General features: G+C 40.5%; 1 protein-coding gene across 1 annotated transcript in view; it reads right to left on the reverse strand.

Moving 5' to 3' along the window:
* Positions 1 to 20,076, reverse strand: part of LOC142376708 (glutamate receptor-interacting protein 2-like) — a 402,317-nt gene that overhangs the window by 264,841 nt on the left and 117,400 nt on the right. The gene's annotated exons all lie outside the window — the stretch shown is intronic.

Below are 20,076 nucleotides of genomic sequence, written 5' to 3' on the forward strand. Positions count from 1 at the left end.
TCAAAGTCCTAAATTATAACGTACTGCAAAATGGAGTAAAGTGATGAACTGACAGGCTAAAGTGTTTCTTGACATCCTGGATAAATGAGTATGATGGTTCCTGGTAGTCGATCTCTATATGATGCAAAAAGGAAAATCTGTGGAGCTAATTCATGTCAAGCAGCTTATTTTCGGTGAACGTCTTGATGAGAAAGTGATTGATGACTCAGATGACTTAAAAAACTTACAGTGAGACTCTAAAGTTTGAATTTTGCATATTTCCGCATAAACAGAACCCATATTATCACATTTTCTCACAACTTAATGGTAGATAAAGAGCCCACTTCTAAACACTGATGCATTCAAATTCATTAAAAGAACTCGATGTTATGTAATGTGAGGGGTATTGGTGCCTATTTAGATGATCACTGCTGCTTTATGTCAAAAAGAAAAGGAAAGAAAGCTTTTCCTCTGCAAAAAAACAGAGGGATAGTGGGAACTTTAAGACCATTGTTTCACAGCTGCAGTTAGAGTTGATGATATGCAAAGATCATTCCCAGAGCAAAGTGTGTAATAGTCTGCAAGGTCTCACGAAAGTCCTCAGCGTCTTAAGCTCTCACTTTATTTTAATGTCCACCATTAGGAGACTTATGCTGCTGCTCTGCAAAAGACCATCCAAGAAAATTGATTTAGATGAGCCGGAAAGCTGTTGAAGCATTTTGTAGAGATTACTGGTTTGAATGAGAACCATTCCAGCATAAGAACCCCGGCCCGTCTGTGGCACATGACCAGAGGTGGGTAGTAACGAGTTACATTTACGTGAGCAGGTTTTTGAAAAAAAATGTACATCTAGGAGTATTTTTAAATCACTATACTTTTTACTTTTACTTGAGTAGATTTGTGCAGAAGAAACTGTCCTCTTACTCTGCTACATTAGGCTACAATGAGCTGGTTACTTTTCTTCTTACCTCTTTGGTATTCTACGCCTCATTATTTTTATCCCCCCGCGTACGCCTCATTTTAATGTTTTATTCTGACAGAGAGAGAGACTTCCGCCTGTTGCAGCTCTTGGTGTTTAAACCAAGCGCACCTCTCCAGCATCCCCAGCAGTTCTGCATGAACTGATTGCTGATGGGGGCGAGGCTAATTTTACAAATGTTTGTCAGTTGTGTTTTGATGTCTCTCGGTGAAAGCAAAGTAAAAACTCAGGAAAAAGAAAACCTGTTTGTGTTTCTTGAAATCCAACTTATGTCATGCAACACCGCCAAAGGCTCTACCACCTGACTGTGTTCCACCAATCAGACGTAGCCGTGCAGTCTGGTCACGTGACCATACTCAATCTCTGTGGCGGGACGGGTTAGCTTTAGCATTAGCAGTCGTAGCAAACAAAGAAACAGATGAAAAATGTCAGAATCAACGGTGGGAAATGAAGACACAGACGAGGCGTCATGCTGAAAGCATGTTTACCTTACAAAGAGTGAGAAACAGCAGCTACATTATGTGTCTTCTGTGTCAACCAAAACAAACGCACATTTCAGCAGAAACTCAGCATCTAACTTGAGGAAACATGTAGCGGTAAGTTTCCTAAACTCGGTTTTCCCCCCATGGATAGGTGAATGTTTGTTTTTTAGGTTACATATGGGTTACATATGTTTTAAACATTTCCTAAGTCTCTTTTATTTTTTATTGAAGTACTTGAATTTACCTGGATTATTTTAATTTAAGCTATTTTGTAATTAATTCATTCATTTTAATTTATTTTATCAATTGGATGAACTCTAATTTGCCTAAAGATGATTATTTAGTATTTTTGTCTGTCTGATTGAATGTTTGTGTTAACAAATAAATCAGACGTTACTCAACAGTTACTCAGTACTTGAGTAGTTTTTTCACCGAGCACTTTTTTACTCTTACTCAAGTAATTATTTGGATGACTCCTTTTTACTTTTACTTGTCATATTATTCTGAAGTAACAGTACTTTTACTTGAGTACATTTTTGGCTGCACATGATGGCAGTAGCATCATGGTTTGTGGCTCTTTTTCTGCATATGTGCCAGGATAGCCGGCCTTCATTAATGGAGCAATAAAATGTGAATCATACCAGAGAATTCATACGTGACATGTCTGACATCTGTGCCTGACTTGGATTCAAAAGGAAAGTGGGTCTTGTGGAAAGATGACAGAAAAAAGCTCAAAAGCACATAAAAAGACAGAGTCTTGATAATAAAATGGTAAAAAATAACAAACAGTCAATACTTCACAGGTAACTCACAATATATTGTAGAAGAAAAGGTTCACATAACTCTGTCTATAACTGGAGGCATACATTTCAAATGTCAAACAAACAGATATAACTGAGCAAGGGGTTTTGTTTCTTTCCTTTTAGACTTTTTAGTCTTTATTGTACCTGAAAGAGGCAGATCAAGACTTCCTGTCAACCCTTACATGTGTGACATAATTTGCACCTGTTGTTAACATTGTTCTGTTTTCTCTTTAGTGTCTGCTGCTCATGTTTTCTTCGGCGAGAAAGAGCTTGTTTGTTACCTTTTGCTAGACTGACCTGCAGTAAGAGGGACACTCTGGGTCAAATTTAGACCCTTTTTTGTGGGAAGAATGTGGCCAAAGTGTGCACATCCCCCCTTAAAACGTTCTCCTAAACATCTCCTTAAACATATTCTTATTTGGATCTAGAGACATTGGACATTGGTTTAATACCAATAATTTTTTAGTAGAATAGAAAAATACTTTATTCATCCCCCCAATGGGGGGAATTCAAATTAGTCAAGTAGCTCAAAAAATTATTAGTATTTACAATGTTTGTATATTAATAACAACAATAATAATACCAATTTAATAAAAATACTACTACTAACTAATAATAATAATAATAATAATAATAATAATAATAATAATAATAAATGACTAAATAAATAAATGAATAAATAAAAATAAATAAATAAACATTTTACATAGAGGAAGTAGAGGAACTAATTAGATTCCAGAGTAATGATTGTAATTGTACTTTTTTACTTGGCTGTTATAAAGCATGTTTAGCGTTGATTAATCAAATCATAACTAAAATTACATGCGCAAGAGTCTAACTCTAAAATGCATTGCTAAAAAGGAGAAACTATTGATCATAAGCACACACGCACACATTCAAAAAGAGGATTTTCTTTTACAATTAGAGGAACAGAAGCACAAAAAGAAGACAGGAACAGAGAATTATATGTGGAGGGAAAGTAAAGTGAAGAAGAACAAGAAGAAGAGGGGGAATGAGGGGGGAGGACAAATGATTGTGAGAACTGCAGAGCACACACTTTCCCTCTACCGTGCTCTCTAAAATCTTCTGGGTTACATACACAAACGCACGCTGCAAAATTTATTCCCTGAGAACATTTCTGAAGAGTTTCTGCCTCCTTTGGAGTCACACACACCAGCAAAATCTTGGAGAAATAAGAAAATACGCAGGATGTAAAATCCAGGCCATGTTCCAGAAATTTCTAAGTTTTCCTCTGCTCAGTGAGGCTCAAACTTCCACTGAGGGTATGTGGGGTATATGGGGGTTAGTGAAACCTGGAGGTGAGCAGGTTGTAAAGACAGAAACTAAAATAAGGATAGAAAGGAGCTTGAGAGAAATAAGGATCCAAGATAAGGGGAAGCACATAGAGAACCCCACACTTTGGAAAAGTGTTGAAATAATGTGAGAAATCTCTGGAAATCTGCCTTGATTTGAATATTCCCATCAACGAATTTACTGTGGGTTGGATCTATGGTATTGATCTGTTGTTTGTCATTCTTTGAATTTACTTCTGCTTCGGAAACACACCCCTTCAAGTTCTATCATTTCGCTGCCACTTAGGTGTAGTTTAGAAATATGTGGAACAATCCCAGCAGTAGGCTGCTCTTGGTTTCGTTCTTCCTGTTTTTGGTGCTTTTAAGTTTTCTCTGCTGTAGAAGAGATCAAATTCTGAGTGTACAGATATCTGTGAGACCACAGCCACAGAGGCACTGAAGTTCTGAAATGTTCTGGACATGTTCCGGGGCGTTTTCCGCTAGCTCCCTAGCTGTTGTGAATCCATTCAGATGCATACGGGACTCATATTAGATAGTAAGAAGCCTCAACTGCTATTCTCAACACGTTGTAAAGAAAACACAGCAACAAGCCTGTGGGAAAAGATCGGACCAAATTGTTCGTGCTTTCTCCTGAAAGTTCCCACGGTTTCTACTATCGCCGTCTGCAAAATGTTTAGATGCAATCTGCTGGTTTTCTTAGCCAGGCAACTTTTTTCTTCTTGAATTTGAATTGTATGTATTGGATTAATTGGGATTACAATGAACTGCTTTCTAATAGACCTTTTTCACACTTCCGCATTTTTTGACCTTGTCCTTAAATAAACATAACGCAGAGTTGAGGGGTTATTTGGTCTGCCCTATTACCGTGGAGTGAAGCAAGAATCGGTTACAATCTATGGTCAAACCTCTAGTTTGTGGGGTTCCTCATTCCTCTTCATGGATTTGAAGCATCTAGCCCTCACAAAAACCTGCCCGTCTAGTACATTTGATACTATGATCACACACAAACACACGTTACGAGAGAAAAATGTTAGCTGGTTAGCATTAGCATGTTAGCATTCGGCTAATATCATTGTCGCTACGTAGAAGACGTTCACTTGGACAACCATCAATACAACAATTTTATGCCATAATGCTTCATTTAAACCCGACTATGATGCTTTAGTATGGTCGGCTATATCATCTTATACTTTATACAATATATAAACTAGGTCTTACAGTAGACGCGCTAATGATTTATCATTTTAGCTAACAGTTCAGTAACAGTTAACCCAATATCGCTCTACTTACCTTGATAATTTAGATAGAAGCTGTAAGTTGGTCAAGTACAACCTTCCGGGATCCATTTTATTTCAATGTGTTCCCATCGTCTATGTATTTCCGGTTAGTGTGAAAATGGTCTATTGGCTTGAACTGAACTGTATGACATTTGTTGGGATTTGGCGCTTTACAAATGATCTCAATTGAAATAGAATTCAATTACATCTGTTGCTGTTGTTATTTATCATCTATGAACTAGGGATGCACCGATCCGATATTTGGATCGGATATCGGTACCAATATCGAAGAAAATTCGAGATTGGGTATCGTTACAATGGGCCGATTTTTTTTATTATTTATTTATTTTTTCATTTTTCCCCCTTGTCCTGTCCAGCGTTGGTATTCAGGCAAGGCAAGGCAAGGCAAGGCAATTTTATTTATAGAGCACAATTCATACACAGGGCAATTCAAAGTGCTTTACAGCTACATAAAATCACAAGAAGGCAATAAAACCATTAAAAAGGAATAAAAAAATAAAAAATAAAAGAAAGAAATTAAAAAAGAAAGAAATTTAAAACCCATTAAAATAATCATTAAGTAATTAAAAAGTGAAGAGTGCAGATAAATTACTTTCAGGTGTCATATGCACTGCTAAACAGAACTGTTTTCAGCCTGGATTTAAACATTGTCAGAGTTGAGGCCTGTGTCCCATCTTCTGGAAGACTGTTCCAGATTTTAGGAGCATAAAACTGAAACGCAGCCTCACCTTGTTTAGTCCGGACTCTGGGTACCAGCAGGAGACCCCTCCCTGAGGTTCTCAGAGCCCGAGTTGGTTCATATGGCTCTAACATGTCAGAGATGTACTTTGGCGCTTGACCGTGAAGAGACTTGTACACAAGCAGAGCTGTTTTAAAGTCTATTCTCTGAGTGACAGGAAGCCAGTGCAGAGACCTGAGCACTGGACTAATATGGTCGTATTTCCTGGTTCTAGTGGTTCAAGGAAGGGCCTTCTACCCCCACTAGTGGTGAAAAAACTTGTTAAGTTGGGACTACCAACTGATTTTCTAACATTTTCGATGAGTATGCACTATGCAAGTATGTAGTATGTAGTATGTAGTATGCGGTTTTGAACACAGCCAAATACTTGGCCCCTCTATGAATACTGTGGCCTCAGAATACAGATCTGAGATATCACCAGAATGTGTTGATAGATTGTATAAAATTGAAATTAGAGTAAAAATGCCACAGGTGAAAGAGAAGAGATTAAGAAGAGAGAGAGGATAAAGAAAACTGGTGTGGAAATTTGGTTAATCCTGCAACTAATACTGTAATACTGTGTGCAGACTAAAGCTGATGAGTTTGGCACTGAAAAGCTATGAAGCTGGCAGGCAACAAGAATTGTTTGCCAAAAACTGTATCCTCAGTATTACTTTTTAGTGTTATCATCCAAACAGAAACACACCAACCACTGAAATACCTGCTATGAATTTATATATAAAAAAAGTCAAATTGGATAGTTTTATCTATATTTCTGTTAATATGTTGGTTTGTAAATGTTATTTCCGTTTGCTTTTGTCTGAATTAACACAAACAAGCTTTATTGTGTAAAGAAATGGCAGAGTTAACTATCCATCCATCCATCCATTTTTTATACCCATGTAATCTAATTCAGGGTTGTGGGGAGCTGGAGCATATCCCAGCTGCCATTGGGCAAGAGGTGGGGTGCACCTTGGATAGCCTTTCACAGGGCCACACAGAGACAAACAAGACAACCTTCATGTTTACTCACTCCTAGGGTCAATTTAGAATCAAGAAGCATGTTTTTCGACAGTGGGAAGAAGCTGGAGTACTCGAGGAGAAGATGCTAACTGCACACAGAAGGCTCCATCCCGGGATTCAAACTTGGTCCCCTTTAGCTGTGATGCGACACGTCTCACCGCTGTGCAGCCGCAGAGTGAACTAAGCAGGCAAAACGTTTGCTGTCTGGATGAACCACCGGAGGGTCTGGTTTTAAAGACTTTGTAACTCCGTCAGTTTTGTGCTGTGGCCCAACCCAACCCGCCAGATGTTGGGTTGTTGCCCAACCCAACATCTGGGCCACAACATCATTAAAAAGCAAGATGTGTTGTTACACAGAACAACCAACACGCCAGATGTGTTATTACACAGAACAACCAACACGCCAGATGTGTTATTACACAGAACAACCAATACGCCAGATGTGCTGTTACACAGAACAACTCAACCTGCCAGATGTGTTGTTACACAGAACAACCAACACACCAGATGTGCTGTTACACAGAACAACTCAACCTGCCAGATGTGTTGTTACACAGAACAACCAACACACCAGATGTGCTGTTACACAGAACAACCAACACACCAGATGTGTTATTACACAGAACAACCAACACGCCAGATGTGTTATTACACAGAACAACCAATACGCCAGATGTGCTGTTACACAGAACAACTCAACCCGCCAGATGTGCTGTTACACAGAACAACTCAACCTGCCAGATGTGTTGTTACACAGAACAACCAACACACCAGATGTGCTGTTACACAGAACAACCAACACACCAGATGTGTTATTACACAGAACAACCAACACGCCAGATGTGTTATTACACAGAACAACCAATACGCCAGATGTGCTGTTACACAGAACAACTCAACCCGCCAGATGTGTTATTACACAGAACAACCAACACGCCAGATGTGTTATTACACAGAACAACCAACACACCAGATGTGCTGTTACACAGAACAACTCAACCTGCCAGATGTGTTGTTACACAGAACAACTCAACCCGCCAGATGTGCTGTTACACAGAACAACTCAACCCGCCAGATGTGCTGTTGCACAAATTAACTGTTAACATTGGTATCCTTTTAATTCTTATAAAGTTAATCAAATTGAACAAATAGTTGTTTTCCTTTTGTTTTCCTTTTAATTTGTGCAGGCCAGTTAAAGTTAATTAGTCTTACTCAGCCATGCCATGCAGTTTCTCTGCATACTGTGTATTATTCATTAGACTGGGCTCGTCCATTCATTAGACTCAGTCCATTCCTTTGTGTTTCTAGAGTACACAACTCTCCCTTTGGGTATTCAGCATGTGTGTGTGCATGTGTGTGTGCATGTGTGTGTGCATGTGTGTGACAGACAGCTCAACACTATCTCTGCTGCACACACCACTCTCTTCCTCTCATTCAACGTTCAACGTCTTCGGTGCAAGTGAACACGCATGAATCTGTGTCACTCAGAGAGTTTGAGTGGTCAAGTGATTATGGCGTGTTTTTTTCTTTTTGTATGCCATGTCTGATGTTTCCATCAGAATAATACTAAGTAGCTTTGTGACGGTGTAAAAAACAAAGTGTCAGCAGTCAAATTTTTATTCTAAGCAAAGACTGCCTTATTGTCAACTCATCATTCCTTTAAAGATTTCTAAGAAAGCAGAGCCTGACACTCAGAAGCTGAAATCACATCGGTGCTACAGTCATATGACGCCTCTTGCATCAAATTATAATGCTGCAGCCCACGACCTGACCACACTAATTGTGGGTTGTGGTGACTTTAATATAAGTTCCTTACTGTAATTGTACATTTTGTTTTTAACAGTGATGTTACATCGTCAAAAATGTAAGGCTACCTTTAACCAGGGCCTAAACTAGTTCCTTTTCTAGACGAGCAAAGGTATAATGGTGAAGGGTAACAGTTCCACAGAAAGGGTCTGTGGGATATATTCCGTGTTGACACATTTTAAGGATTTGAGGAAGAATCCACAATCTAGTGTTTTCTCACACTGCTATGACATCTTTGAGGTTTGAGTTGTTTTAGAAGGAGAAAATTCACTCTTCTGAAATCTTCCCTGATTCTGCTTTTAGAAAAAGTCACTGAGAGACAAACAAAAAACTGCACATGCAAAGAAATTGTTGAGTGAAGAACACAAGACTTCTTTGGTTCTAAGATCCAATTCCTGGGGAAAGAATTTGGAAACAATTCACAGTTAATAACTGCAGTGTAGTGTGTTTAAGGGCCTGTTTATGGTTGCATGTAGATATCCGTCTGCATCGCTCTCAGCCCCCGCAGAAGGCTTCTGGGTACTTTTTCCAACCCAAATGGAAAAACTGCATCCTACATACTTCCATACTGCATACTCATTGATCAGACAGTATGCAGAGCGTTTACCCACAATGCATTTCCCTCCTGCCCGAGCCGAAATCAGCCTGCCTGAAGCTGATATCACTTAAGCTCTAAGCTCTGTAAACTTTAGCAACATTTGAAACATTTTCAGGCGAGAAAGTAGTCGTTTAGATCCCCAACGTGTTGAAAACCTGACAAAATACCGGCTATTCACAATTTTGTTCTGACGAATTCGGCGCTACTAAAGCTAGCCGTAGTGAGCAACGCACTTCCGGTTATTTTCACAAAATTAAATACCCGTTGCCTTTTATCATAGGGAAAGCCATTACGATACAATTGGTGCTTTTGTTTTGAAAACAGGAAGTAAACCTACCCTCGTTGTAGCTAGCTTTAAACTGCCGTTTTGACAGGAAATGACAATCGGCGACGTCACGTTACGTTGCATCTTTGGTAGTTTGAGTATGAGTACTAACCTCATGATGCATACCCAACATTTCGGCGAATCTAGTATGCATCCGGGAACTTCTCGCTTACTCAAACTCGCTTACTAATTCAAAAAGTGAGTAGGAGAAGTAGGAGAAGTAGGAGAAGTATGCGGTTTCAGACACAGCCATTGTCCAACATCGTTCGAGATCTTTCAAATGTTCTTCTAATTCTGTAAGCTATATTCACGCTGAACATTACTATTTGGCTTATTAGCGCCACCGGTGTTTTGGCATGGAATTGCATCCACCTATAATCTGGTCACACCCCGGCGCCGCCTCTCAGCCGATTTTTCCCAGTGACCACTCGTGGTATTGCAACAAAAAAATCCCCTGTGGCCCAAAAATACTTTTTCCATAGACCGCAATAGTAAAAGAGATGCCTGTAAAACTGTTCACAGGACGCCTCCAGCTGAAACCGCTGTTATTTACTAATCGTTGTATTCTATATTCTTAAGTCATGGACTTTTTATCCGTCAAAAAGTTTTCTAACGACCAGAAAAGCCCCAGAAAAGTCTCTTTTCCCAGCGTGACGTCACAGCTGTGTACGTGCACTGTGATCTACGTACGTGCACTGTGATGTACGTACGTGCACGTCCTCATTGCCCCGGGCATGATGGGAGGCCCCAAAGTATCATGGGGGGTGACTCTACTGCGCATGCTCTATGGGCCGCATAACGCGGAAGTAAACCCGGAAGTCAGAAACCTTTTCGGGGTAAGCACCAGGCGAGCAACTCCATTGAAATCAACGGCGGCCATTTTGCGGTCTGTTATCCAGTTAATATAATACATCCATGAATCTGATCATCGCTCTCGGACAAAGGACAGATGAGTGACAAGACAGGGGCACTTCAGGGGACCAATCAGATTTCAGCTGGGGCCAATGCCCCTGTGGCCCCGCCCCTGCACGGTGCTGACTCATCGCTCCCGGGCACCGAAGCGGGGTTTTCAAAAGATATTTCATCTGATATAGGGTAGATGTACAGTAAACTGATTTGAGCATTGCAGCTCATTATCATTCAGAGCCATTAATGTTTTATTTAATTCAAAAGGAGGAGAATTTCCATGATAAGAATGCTATTATGTTGTGCCTTCCGACATCAAAGTAAACGTGGATAAATGACTCGGGTCTCAAAGGCGCTCTGTTTAACTCGATCAAATAAAGTAGGTTGAGCACTGAAGTCATCACAGTCTAATTTATGGAAATGACAGTATGACAAGATATGAGCAACTGTTCAAATGTCCATTGTGCTTATATTCCTGTACTTCATAACTCTAAGTAACAGCGAGTGAAGCACCCAAGGTACATTTTTTACCAATGTGTGAAACATTATTTACTTATACCGACACATTTTGGGCTGTAATAATTATAGTCTTGCATCAATACAGACATAATAGCAAAATAAACAAGCATTCCACCTTCTCTTTTGTATGTTTGTGTTTTTCTGCGGATATCAAATAAAACACTGTGGAGTAATTTAAATTAATTTAATTTAAAGTAATTTAAAGACGATTAATGGCGTTAAAATACATTAACAGCACATTGTGACAGCAGGTTTTTTTGTGTGCCTGCATCTTAGAGATTACCAAGAATGACAGTAATGGCTAAAGCTCGTGTAAAATATTCATTTAAAACCAAGAACAAGACATAGTTTCTTTCTGTTTCAGTGGGCAATTCTAGTACTTTTTCTTTTAAACCAAAGTGGGATACCAAATTCCTGCTAACCCGGAAAATTGGCCAACAGACACAGTGCAAAAATGCACCTGCATCCTTATCCCAATGGCATTGCTGTGTGTGTGTGTGTTGCATGAAAGAGGCTGAATACAGTCTGAGAAAACTGTGATCTGTGCAAATTTTCTAATTTGCTCCATGCTGGGTTGCTGTACTGGCTAATCAACACAGGACCTGAAGACTTAAAGTTAGGGCTGTGCGAGTTAACTCGTTATTATCGCGTTAACTCGTTAATTATTTAATGCCGATAAATATTTTATCGCGCATTACCGCATTTTTTTGTGGGGGGGGTATTTTAAAAAAATAATTCATTTGGGGGGGCTTTTGTGCCTTTAATGGATAGGAAAGTTCAGAGAGACAGAAAGCAGGGGACAGAGAGAGGGGGAACAACATGCAGCACAGGTCCGTCCGATGCGGGACTCAAACCGGGTTTTTATTTCAGCTTTTATTTTGTAAAAGTCTGTTGCTGTCTGCTGCGGAACCGGAAAAGAAAGTAATTGGTGGATCCACCAAACATGGAGAAGGGTACGGAACTTTTACTCGGCCATTTTCATTTTAAAGTTCTTCCAGACGGCGGAGTCGACAGAACCAAAGTCATCTGTAAACACTGCCAAGTTGAATTGTCTTCTCAGCGTAGTAGTTCCAGTCTAAAATATCACTTAAAGGCAAAACACACAACTGATAGCAGCAAGTCATTCAAGGAAACAGACAGTGGAGCGAGGCTTCTACATAAAAACTACAGAAAGATGCTGATGTTAAAAGTGTGTTTGCACAACAAATGTTATGGCACTTTCATTCATATGGCAGCACATTTAAAATAAAACTAAATGCTAAAAGCTATACACTACTTTTGAATTCATTTTTGGATTTTGCGTACAAATGCGATTAATCGTGATTAATCAGGGAAATCATGTGATTAATTAGATTAAACATTTTAATCGTTGCCCAGCCCTAGTTTTTTTTTTTTTTTTTACCGTTTCTGTGTCTGAGACTAACAAAGGGATGTTGAATCAACTAATCAACTGGTTTTTGTTGTGCATTGTGCTTCTGAGGCCTGTCAACTGCCAAAAGTTGCTTTTATTTCCCTGAAAACTGCTGCCCTACTTTTAAGCTGGGTGAAATCAAAGGAAGTCTCATCATTTTCAGAGCATAAATATCAATGTCATTATGATTTTGGTCCACACATAATGAAGGGAGAGCCAAAGAACTCTTGTAAACAACATTAATCATCCTGATGATTCTGAATTCCACAACAAGAGAAACTGCGTGTCCAGATGCTGTGTTTTTACCAGCTTCTGAGCAGACTCGTTCAATATCTTCAAAATGTTTCTGTTGCTGCAATGTTTCTCTGGAAGGAAAAATTCTGACTTCTTAAAATCAATAAATAACTCAACACAACTGAAATAAGTACCGTAGCTCCCCAAGGCAAAAAAAATCAAACAAATGGGTTCTCAGATTGGACCAGGAATAATCTGACATGTTGGATAGTTTGTTGTACTGAATCATCTGGGAAGCCGTTGGTAGAAACCGTTCGTAAAAGGACGAGTAAGCGTACTTATTAAGTCACTGCATGAACCATCATTCACCACCAATTAGATCAACACAACGGAAGCAACTAGGAAAAACAAATCCCTGCTGGAATCATTTGTGACATGAGCAGAATGATCTCTCCCAACAAGAAAAGGCTTGAGTGTCTCTCTTTGCCCTTTGTTCAGTACTGTATAACAAGTACAATGGCCCAACTGTAGCTGCCAGTATTAAACACTGATTGGTCTGAAACTACTGTGTCCTCCTGACCACATATGTATCGCTTGCCGCTTAGGCTGCAACTTATGATTGTGATCTTGAAGATTTCATGATAATACAAATAACTTGAAAGGCAAAGCCAATTACGATGTCTGGAATTTCTTGGAGAACAGACCTGTTGGATCATATATTGTATCAACACCAATGGGATCATCCTTAGAGCTTTTCTGGGCAAGAGTCAATGGGGTTACATGGCACTGAAAGGATCGGATTATTGGCTAAATTACAATCAGACTGAGTAGACACTTAAATCGGAAGAGAAATTGGATTGGATCTGATTAAGACATCACAAACGAAGTGTAGAGGGACGTAGCTTCATCTTGCTCTTCGTTCTCCATCTTTCTCCAATGCCTGAGTTTGTTGTTGTTGGTGGTGAAGAGGTCAACAGGAAGTGGCTCTATTAGCAATATTTGAAATGGGTACAGCGCCACCTATCATACCGGGGTATGACATGCTTTGTGCCTATGATTCGATTCATTCACCGCCATATATCCAAGGAGAATTACCCTTGCTCAAATAAGGAGCATAACCCAACTATAGCTGTAATCCAATTAATCTCACCATGTAGACCCACTGAGTGACAAGTTAGGATGGATTAAAAAGATTCAGACATAAACTTAGTTGCCTTTCAATTATTTTGAATGGAGTAATGTTTTGGGTGATTGAAGTGAATCTTGGGTCTGTTGCTTTGCTTTGCTAGCTTGCAGTGGAAAAGTAGAGAATAGTTCAGTTTTTTCAAACTGCAGCCCAGACACCAGGTAATCAAATCATCTGACTGATCTGATCCAATGACTGCTTGATGGCCCACCCACCATCAAGCGTTAAAGAATCCCATCAGTGCGAATCCGGCCTTACTGAGTTTTGGAATTAAAAGAAGTAAATGTCGGAATCAGTTTTACTATCAAGGCATCTTCATGCCAGAGTGTGAATCGTTGCCTGACGCTCAAAGAGCAAAGCCAAAAATTTTTTTGCTTATGAAATTCCAGGGCCACCAGACCTCCAGTATCGTCCTTAAACCTAACCCGCAATATACTGTGTTGTTGTAAATGTCACATCAGCCGGCCTGAAGCTGATTTCTCTTAAGCTCTAAACTCTGTAAACTTTAGCAACATTTGAAACATTTTTAGGCAAGAAAGTAGTCGTTTAGATCCCCAACGTGTTGAAAACCTGACAAAATACCGGCTATTTACAATTTTGTTCCCATGAATTCGGCACTACTAAAGCTAGCCGCAGTGAGCAACGCACTTCCGGTTATTTTCACAAAATAAAATACCGCTTGCCTTTTATCATAGGGAAAGCCATTATGATACAATTGGTGCTTTTGTTTTTAAAACAGGAAGTGAACCTACCCTCGTTGTAGCTAGCTTGAAACTGCCGTTTTGACAGGAAATGACGATCGGCGACGTCACGTTACGTTGCATCTTGGGTAGTTTGAGTATGAGTAGTAACCTCATGATGCATACCCAACATTTGGGCGAATCTAGTATGCATCCGGGAACTTCTCGCTTACTCAAACTCGAATACTAACTCAAAAAGTTAGTAGGAAAAGTAGGAGAAGTATGCGGTTTCGAACACAGTCGTAGTCTCTCCAACGTGTCCTGGGTCTTCCCCGGGGCCTCCTCCCAGTGGGACGGGCCCGGAACACCTCACCAGGGAGGCGTCCAGGAGGCATCCTAACCAGATGCCCGAGCCACCTCATCTGGCTCCTCTCGATGTGGAGGAGCAGCGGTTCTACTCTGAGCCCCTCCTGGATGACCGAGCTTCTCACCCCATCTCTAAGGGAGAGCCCAGACACCCTGCGGAGGAAACTCATTTCGGCCGCTTGTATTCGCGATCTCGTTCTTTCGGTCCCTACCCACAGCTCATGACCATAGGTGAGGGTAGGAACATAGATTGACCGGTAAATCGAGAGCTTCGCCTTCTGGCTCAGCTCCTTCTTCACCACGACGGGCCGGTGCAGAGCCCGCATCACTGCAGACGCCGCACCGGTCCGCCTGTCAATCTCCTGCTCCATTCGTCCCTCAGTCGTGAACAAGACCCCAAGATACTTGAACTCCTCCACTTGTGGAAGGATCTCATTCCCGACCCGGAGAGGGCATTCCATCCTTTTCCGGCCGAAGACCATGGTCTCAGATTTGGAGGTGATGATGGTCATCCCAGCCGCTTCACACTCGGCTGCGAACCGCTCCAGTGAGAGCTGAAGGTCACGGCCTGACGACGCCAACAGAACCACATCGTCCGCAAAAAGCAGAGACCCGATTCTGAGGTCGCCAAACCTCAATATGAAATATCAATATGAATTCACCAATTACACAAGAAATAATGCTGCACTTGGTTACGTTCAGATGAGTTTGGTCCCGTGTAAAGTTCTGGTAAAAGTAAAGTCTGAGCTGTTTAACAGTAGACATTTTAGGCAGTTAGATGAATGTTTTTCATAAAAAGCCTTCAACACAGCCAGCAAGGAGATCAAGAGCTGAATATTTAAAGTGCAGATATCAAAACAGAATCCATCCTGTAGCCTTATGACTAAAAATAGCTGTACCATGCACAGATATCCATCTAGGGTATCCTTATATGAAGCTGTGATTAAAACAAACCAGCCACTAATTGCAGCTTAGACTTTAAGCCTCTGACAGATTTTCAGTTTAATAGTTTTTCTGTTTGACAAGCAAAATAAAAATGAAAAACCTCCCCAACTGAATCTGGTTCCCAGACTCAATTTTCTGCTTTTTGCAGGGTACCATCAATTTGTCCTCATATATTATCCTCTGACAACAAGTTCAGTGTACAGACTCGTGCTGCAGCCATGAAATTTTTATTTTTTTTCATAAACAGCTGGTCCACTCTAGGTAAACAATGCCTTTTACAGTGGCATGACCTCAATCCACAGTTACCCTCGTTTAGTCCAAGGATAGTATTCCAAGGGAGTCCTGATCAAGCTGTGAAATGGCAGTGGAGAAGCTATTGGCCTTGGCAGGATACAGAAGACATAAAACAACACATTGTTAGAAAGATGCTAAATTATACACCCAACCATCTATTTTTGTAGAATTAGGTCGTTTATTTTTAAGTGTTCTGTGATGTAATGCCTACAGTTTTTATCCATCGTGAGACTTGTCCCGTCTGGCAGCCACCTACCCTCCCTCCCAACCTCACCCATGTCTCATTTTTCAGTCTCTTTTTCCATGTTACCCCTCCATTGCCTCCCTCCACTCCCGACTGCTCTGAGGAACCTCCAGCTGGCTCTGTGATCGCCTCGCCCTCATGTGGGTATCCCTTCAATAAGCTGTGTGCTCTTTTTGCTGTCCCGCTGAGATGATGATCACACACACCGGCTCTTGGCTTGACTCACCTCCCCTGAGAGACTATCATTCACACACACACACACACTCGTAAAAATATGCTCATTCCAAGGCTCCTCCGTTCACATTCGCCACCGCTCTCAGCTCGCCAGTCTGTGCTGTGATGATTAAGGCTAACTTAATTTCTGGAACACCATTCAATTTAGAGAGGAAATCCAGCAGAGGAAATGATTAAATTCCACAATGTGGACAGCATTATGTTAAAAATCTTTATTACATCAGTTCAGAATTTTTCCACGACAATCCCAAATGTAGCTACAACCAGTCTGTTTCACACTTTAGGGCTTCATCTGAGCTGAAAAACACTTACAAAGAAGACAGGATCAGCATTTTGGACCTGACCTGAGATGCTTTCTCATGCTGATATATTCTACCAGTCAGCAGCAAAGATCCAGGTGCAAACATCATTAGCATCAACTTGAAGATCTTTCCTAGACTTAATAATCCCCAGATCCTTAAAGGGGAAGTTCGTTTTTTTAAACCTGGACCTTGATTCTGGCATAAAATACGTTCATCTACTCACCGATAACAGTTTGGTGAAAGTCGGCGTCCTTCGGAAGATAATTTGGTTTACTCCGTGTATATCCATATAACGGGAAAGAACAGGGCAGAGACAATACAGCCTCTAAATAAGGCATTATTTGTCTTTATTTCATCAATACTTTAAGACGAATGAATGAATGAACGAGTACTGTTGCACTGTTAGCTCAGAGCTGCCGTGTTGTTGTTATCGGGGGCTATCGGGGGGCTTTCTAAACACGTCTACTAGGATGACATCATCGGATATCCAGTGATCAAAAATATCTTCCGAAGGACTTCGACTTTCACCAAACTGTTATCGGTGAGTAGATGGCGAGCATTCTCCATCGCGTTGTTTGTTTCTTTCTGACGGCGACAACAACAGTAATATCGTCTCCTTTGACTTCTGGTTCCCGACGCCGGGAAAAAATCTGGAGCATGTGCAGAACGCAAAGTCTGATTCACCACGTGCTTCAGCGTCTACAAACAGGTTTAGTGTGACTTTCAACCGAGTTATCTTGGGGTCTTAATCCGCGAGTAACCCGATCCGATCCAATTTCTTGTCAGATTAAGGTGTCTACATGAACTTAAGGCAAGGCATCTTTATTTATATAGCGCATTTCATACCACAGGCAACTCAATGTGCTTTAAATTATACTACAACCCCGGATAACAACAACAAAAAAAAAAAGCTCTGAGCTAAAAGTGCAATAGTACGCGTTCATTCATTCATTCTTCTAAAAGTGTTTGTGAAATAAAGACAGATATGACTTTTTTAGAGGCTGTATTGTCTCTGCCCTGTTCTCTCCCGTTATATGGATATACGCCGATTTCCAGTGATCTAAATATCTTCAGAAGGACGCCGACTTTCACCAAACTGTTATCGGTGAGTAGATGAACGTATTTTATGCCAGAAATAAGGTCCAGGATTTTACATCATTACTACATAAACTTAATAACTCAGTCTTATTGTAATTTAGCCAATAATCCGATCCTTTCAGTGTCATGTAAGGCCTTGAAAACTCAAACAGAACACAAGGAATAAAGCTCAAACAAAATATTAACCAAGAGCACAGAACAGACTAAAGCAAAGACTAAACCAAGGCACTGAGAAAAAAAACTAAAAACATTGAACCATGACATTAATGTTCTGTTGAGGCGGAAAATAATCATGACACACTCCTCAATAGATAGTCTAAAACAAACTCTTAAAGAGCTGCCAAACACTCGCATTATTCTGAGAAATCAGGTTCGTTCTATGGTATGAGTAACACCTGGAATTGGATTAAAATGGGTATTTCTGCATACAACATTTAAATAACCAGAAATGAGTCAAACCTTTTCAAATGTAAAAACTGTGATGTGACCCAGGCATGTCTCTTCTTAGTTCTGCACGTAACGCTACAAAATGAAGCTTCAGACTTATAAATAAGCACAAATCACTGGCAGTGCAAGCAGAACCAAGCAGCATTACAGGGTCAATCCAAACACAATAGATGTCTATCTCCAACGGAACAGCGCCCCCAAGTGGTCATGAAGTTTAGCTGAGGTGAATTAGAAGGAAGCTTATGCTGCAATGACAGCAAAAGTGTGCTTCTGTGTGTCAGCCCTCCGCCCAACGGTGACAACTGATGATTGCTTCCTCTGTGCTGACACGCAGAACATCCATAGGAGACACTGTGTCCAGGAACTGAAAAGAGACGGAGTACAATAACAGGTGAAAACCATCACCGAACTTTCTAGGGGAGGCGGAGAAGTTTCAAGAATCGTGGAATGAAAATATGACAAGATTGTTTTGTTGGGAGGGCAAACACAGCATTCCAGCCGGAGACAGCGTTGTCTGTTTGTTTGTGTCCTGTTCAGACAGCGTTCTACATCCTTTATACTTTTAATCTCACCGTCTGATCATTTAAAAGTGCGTTAATGATTCTAATTCTTCATCCTGCCCGCGCGGTGTTTCTGGTGTGTTTTGTTACCACTTTGGGACCAAATTAGGACCCCGAGATTTAGCTTTAAGGTTAAAATTGAGGTTACGGAAATGCTTGGTTTGTTAAAGAAACAGGGAAATAAAGGATACTTCCGTCTAATTAAACACTGAAAGGGGACATTTGAACAACTGTATTGAATTACATGTGGAACATCTTTGACAATATTCATGAATGAGGGACACATTCTAACAATTTAGATCAATCTGGGAGGAACCAGCTACCTGAGGTCTAGGACTTGGTTTTGGGCTTTAGAGTCAGGTGTTCCCTGTATTAGAAGCTAGGAGAAGAGCATTGTTGAGATGTCATGCTTTCCTCCCTTTCACCAAGTTAAATACGGAGAATACACTGATATCATTTAGAATTAATATGACTGATATTCACTGAAGCAGGAACGTATTCATAATAAGTACGACACTTCTATCCTGCTCCTTCTCTTTGTTTTTAAAACTCCTTTTCCCCTCATCCTTCTCTCACCCCCTCTGCTTCCATGATTCTGTATTCTGTCCTCCAGCTCCATCCTCTTATCTCCTCTGCCCTCAGACATGTTGTTATTACTCTTACTTAACTCCTTCCTCCCCTGCGTGTCACTTCTTTCCGTGCTCTCTTGCCTGGTTAAATTATTTTGGGATGGTGATGCCCTCTTGTGGTGATGTAAATTCGCTCCTTTGACCAGGCCGATACACTTTATTAGAATATCCCTGCTCAGAGAAACCAACAGTTAGAGTCAGGATGGGGAGCTGTATGAGTGATTTGTTCTGTTTGCTCGAGACGGAAATCCCAGAGAGAGATTACAAAGTTAAGACAAATACGTAAAAAGCTCAATAACATTTGGCAGGTGTAACTTCTTTTCTCTTTCAGAAACAAACACAAAAACAGCCATTATCAACTCCATCGTATATACTGAAAATAAACGGTTCATTCCTGCTATTAATGGACAGAAAGACGCTTGTTCTCTTTTTTAAGCTCAAGTTCTTATGTCATCAATATATTATAATTACAGCATTAGATAGATAGATAGATAGATAGATAGATAGATAGATAGATAGATAGATAGATAGATAGATAGATAGATAGATAGATAGACCCTGAAACATCCCATAGTTCTGCTGCTATAGGCCCAGCCGGCTGGTGGACGTCCCATGATGCACCTCTCCTCCCTCTGCTCTCTTTACTCTCCATGTACACATGACATCATTGTTGTCATTAATTAACGTGTGTTTCTCT

The sequence above is a fragment of the Odontesthes bonariensis genome, chromosome 3 (genome assembly GCF_027942865.1).
Source record: "Odontesthes bonariensis isolate fOdoBon6 chromosome 3, fOdoBon6.hap1, whole genome shotgun sequence".
NCBI classification, from domain to species: Eukaryota; Metazoa; Chordata; class Actinopteri; order Atheriniformes; family Atherinopsidae; genus Odontesthes; species Odontesthes bonariensis.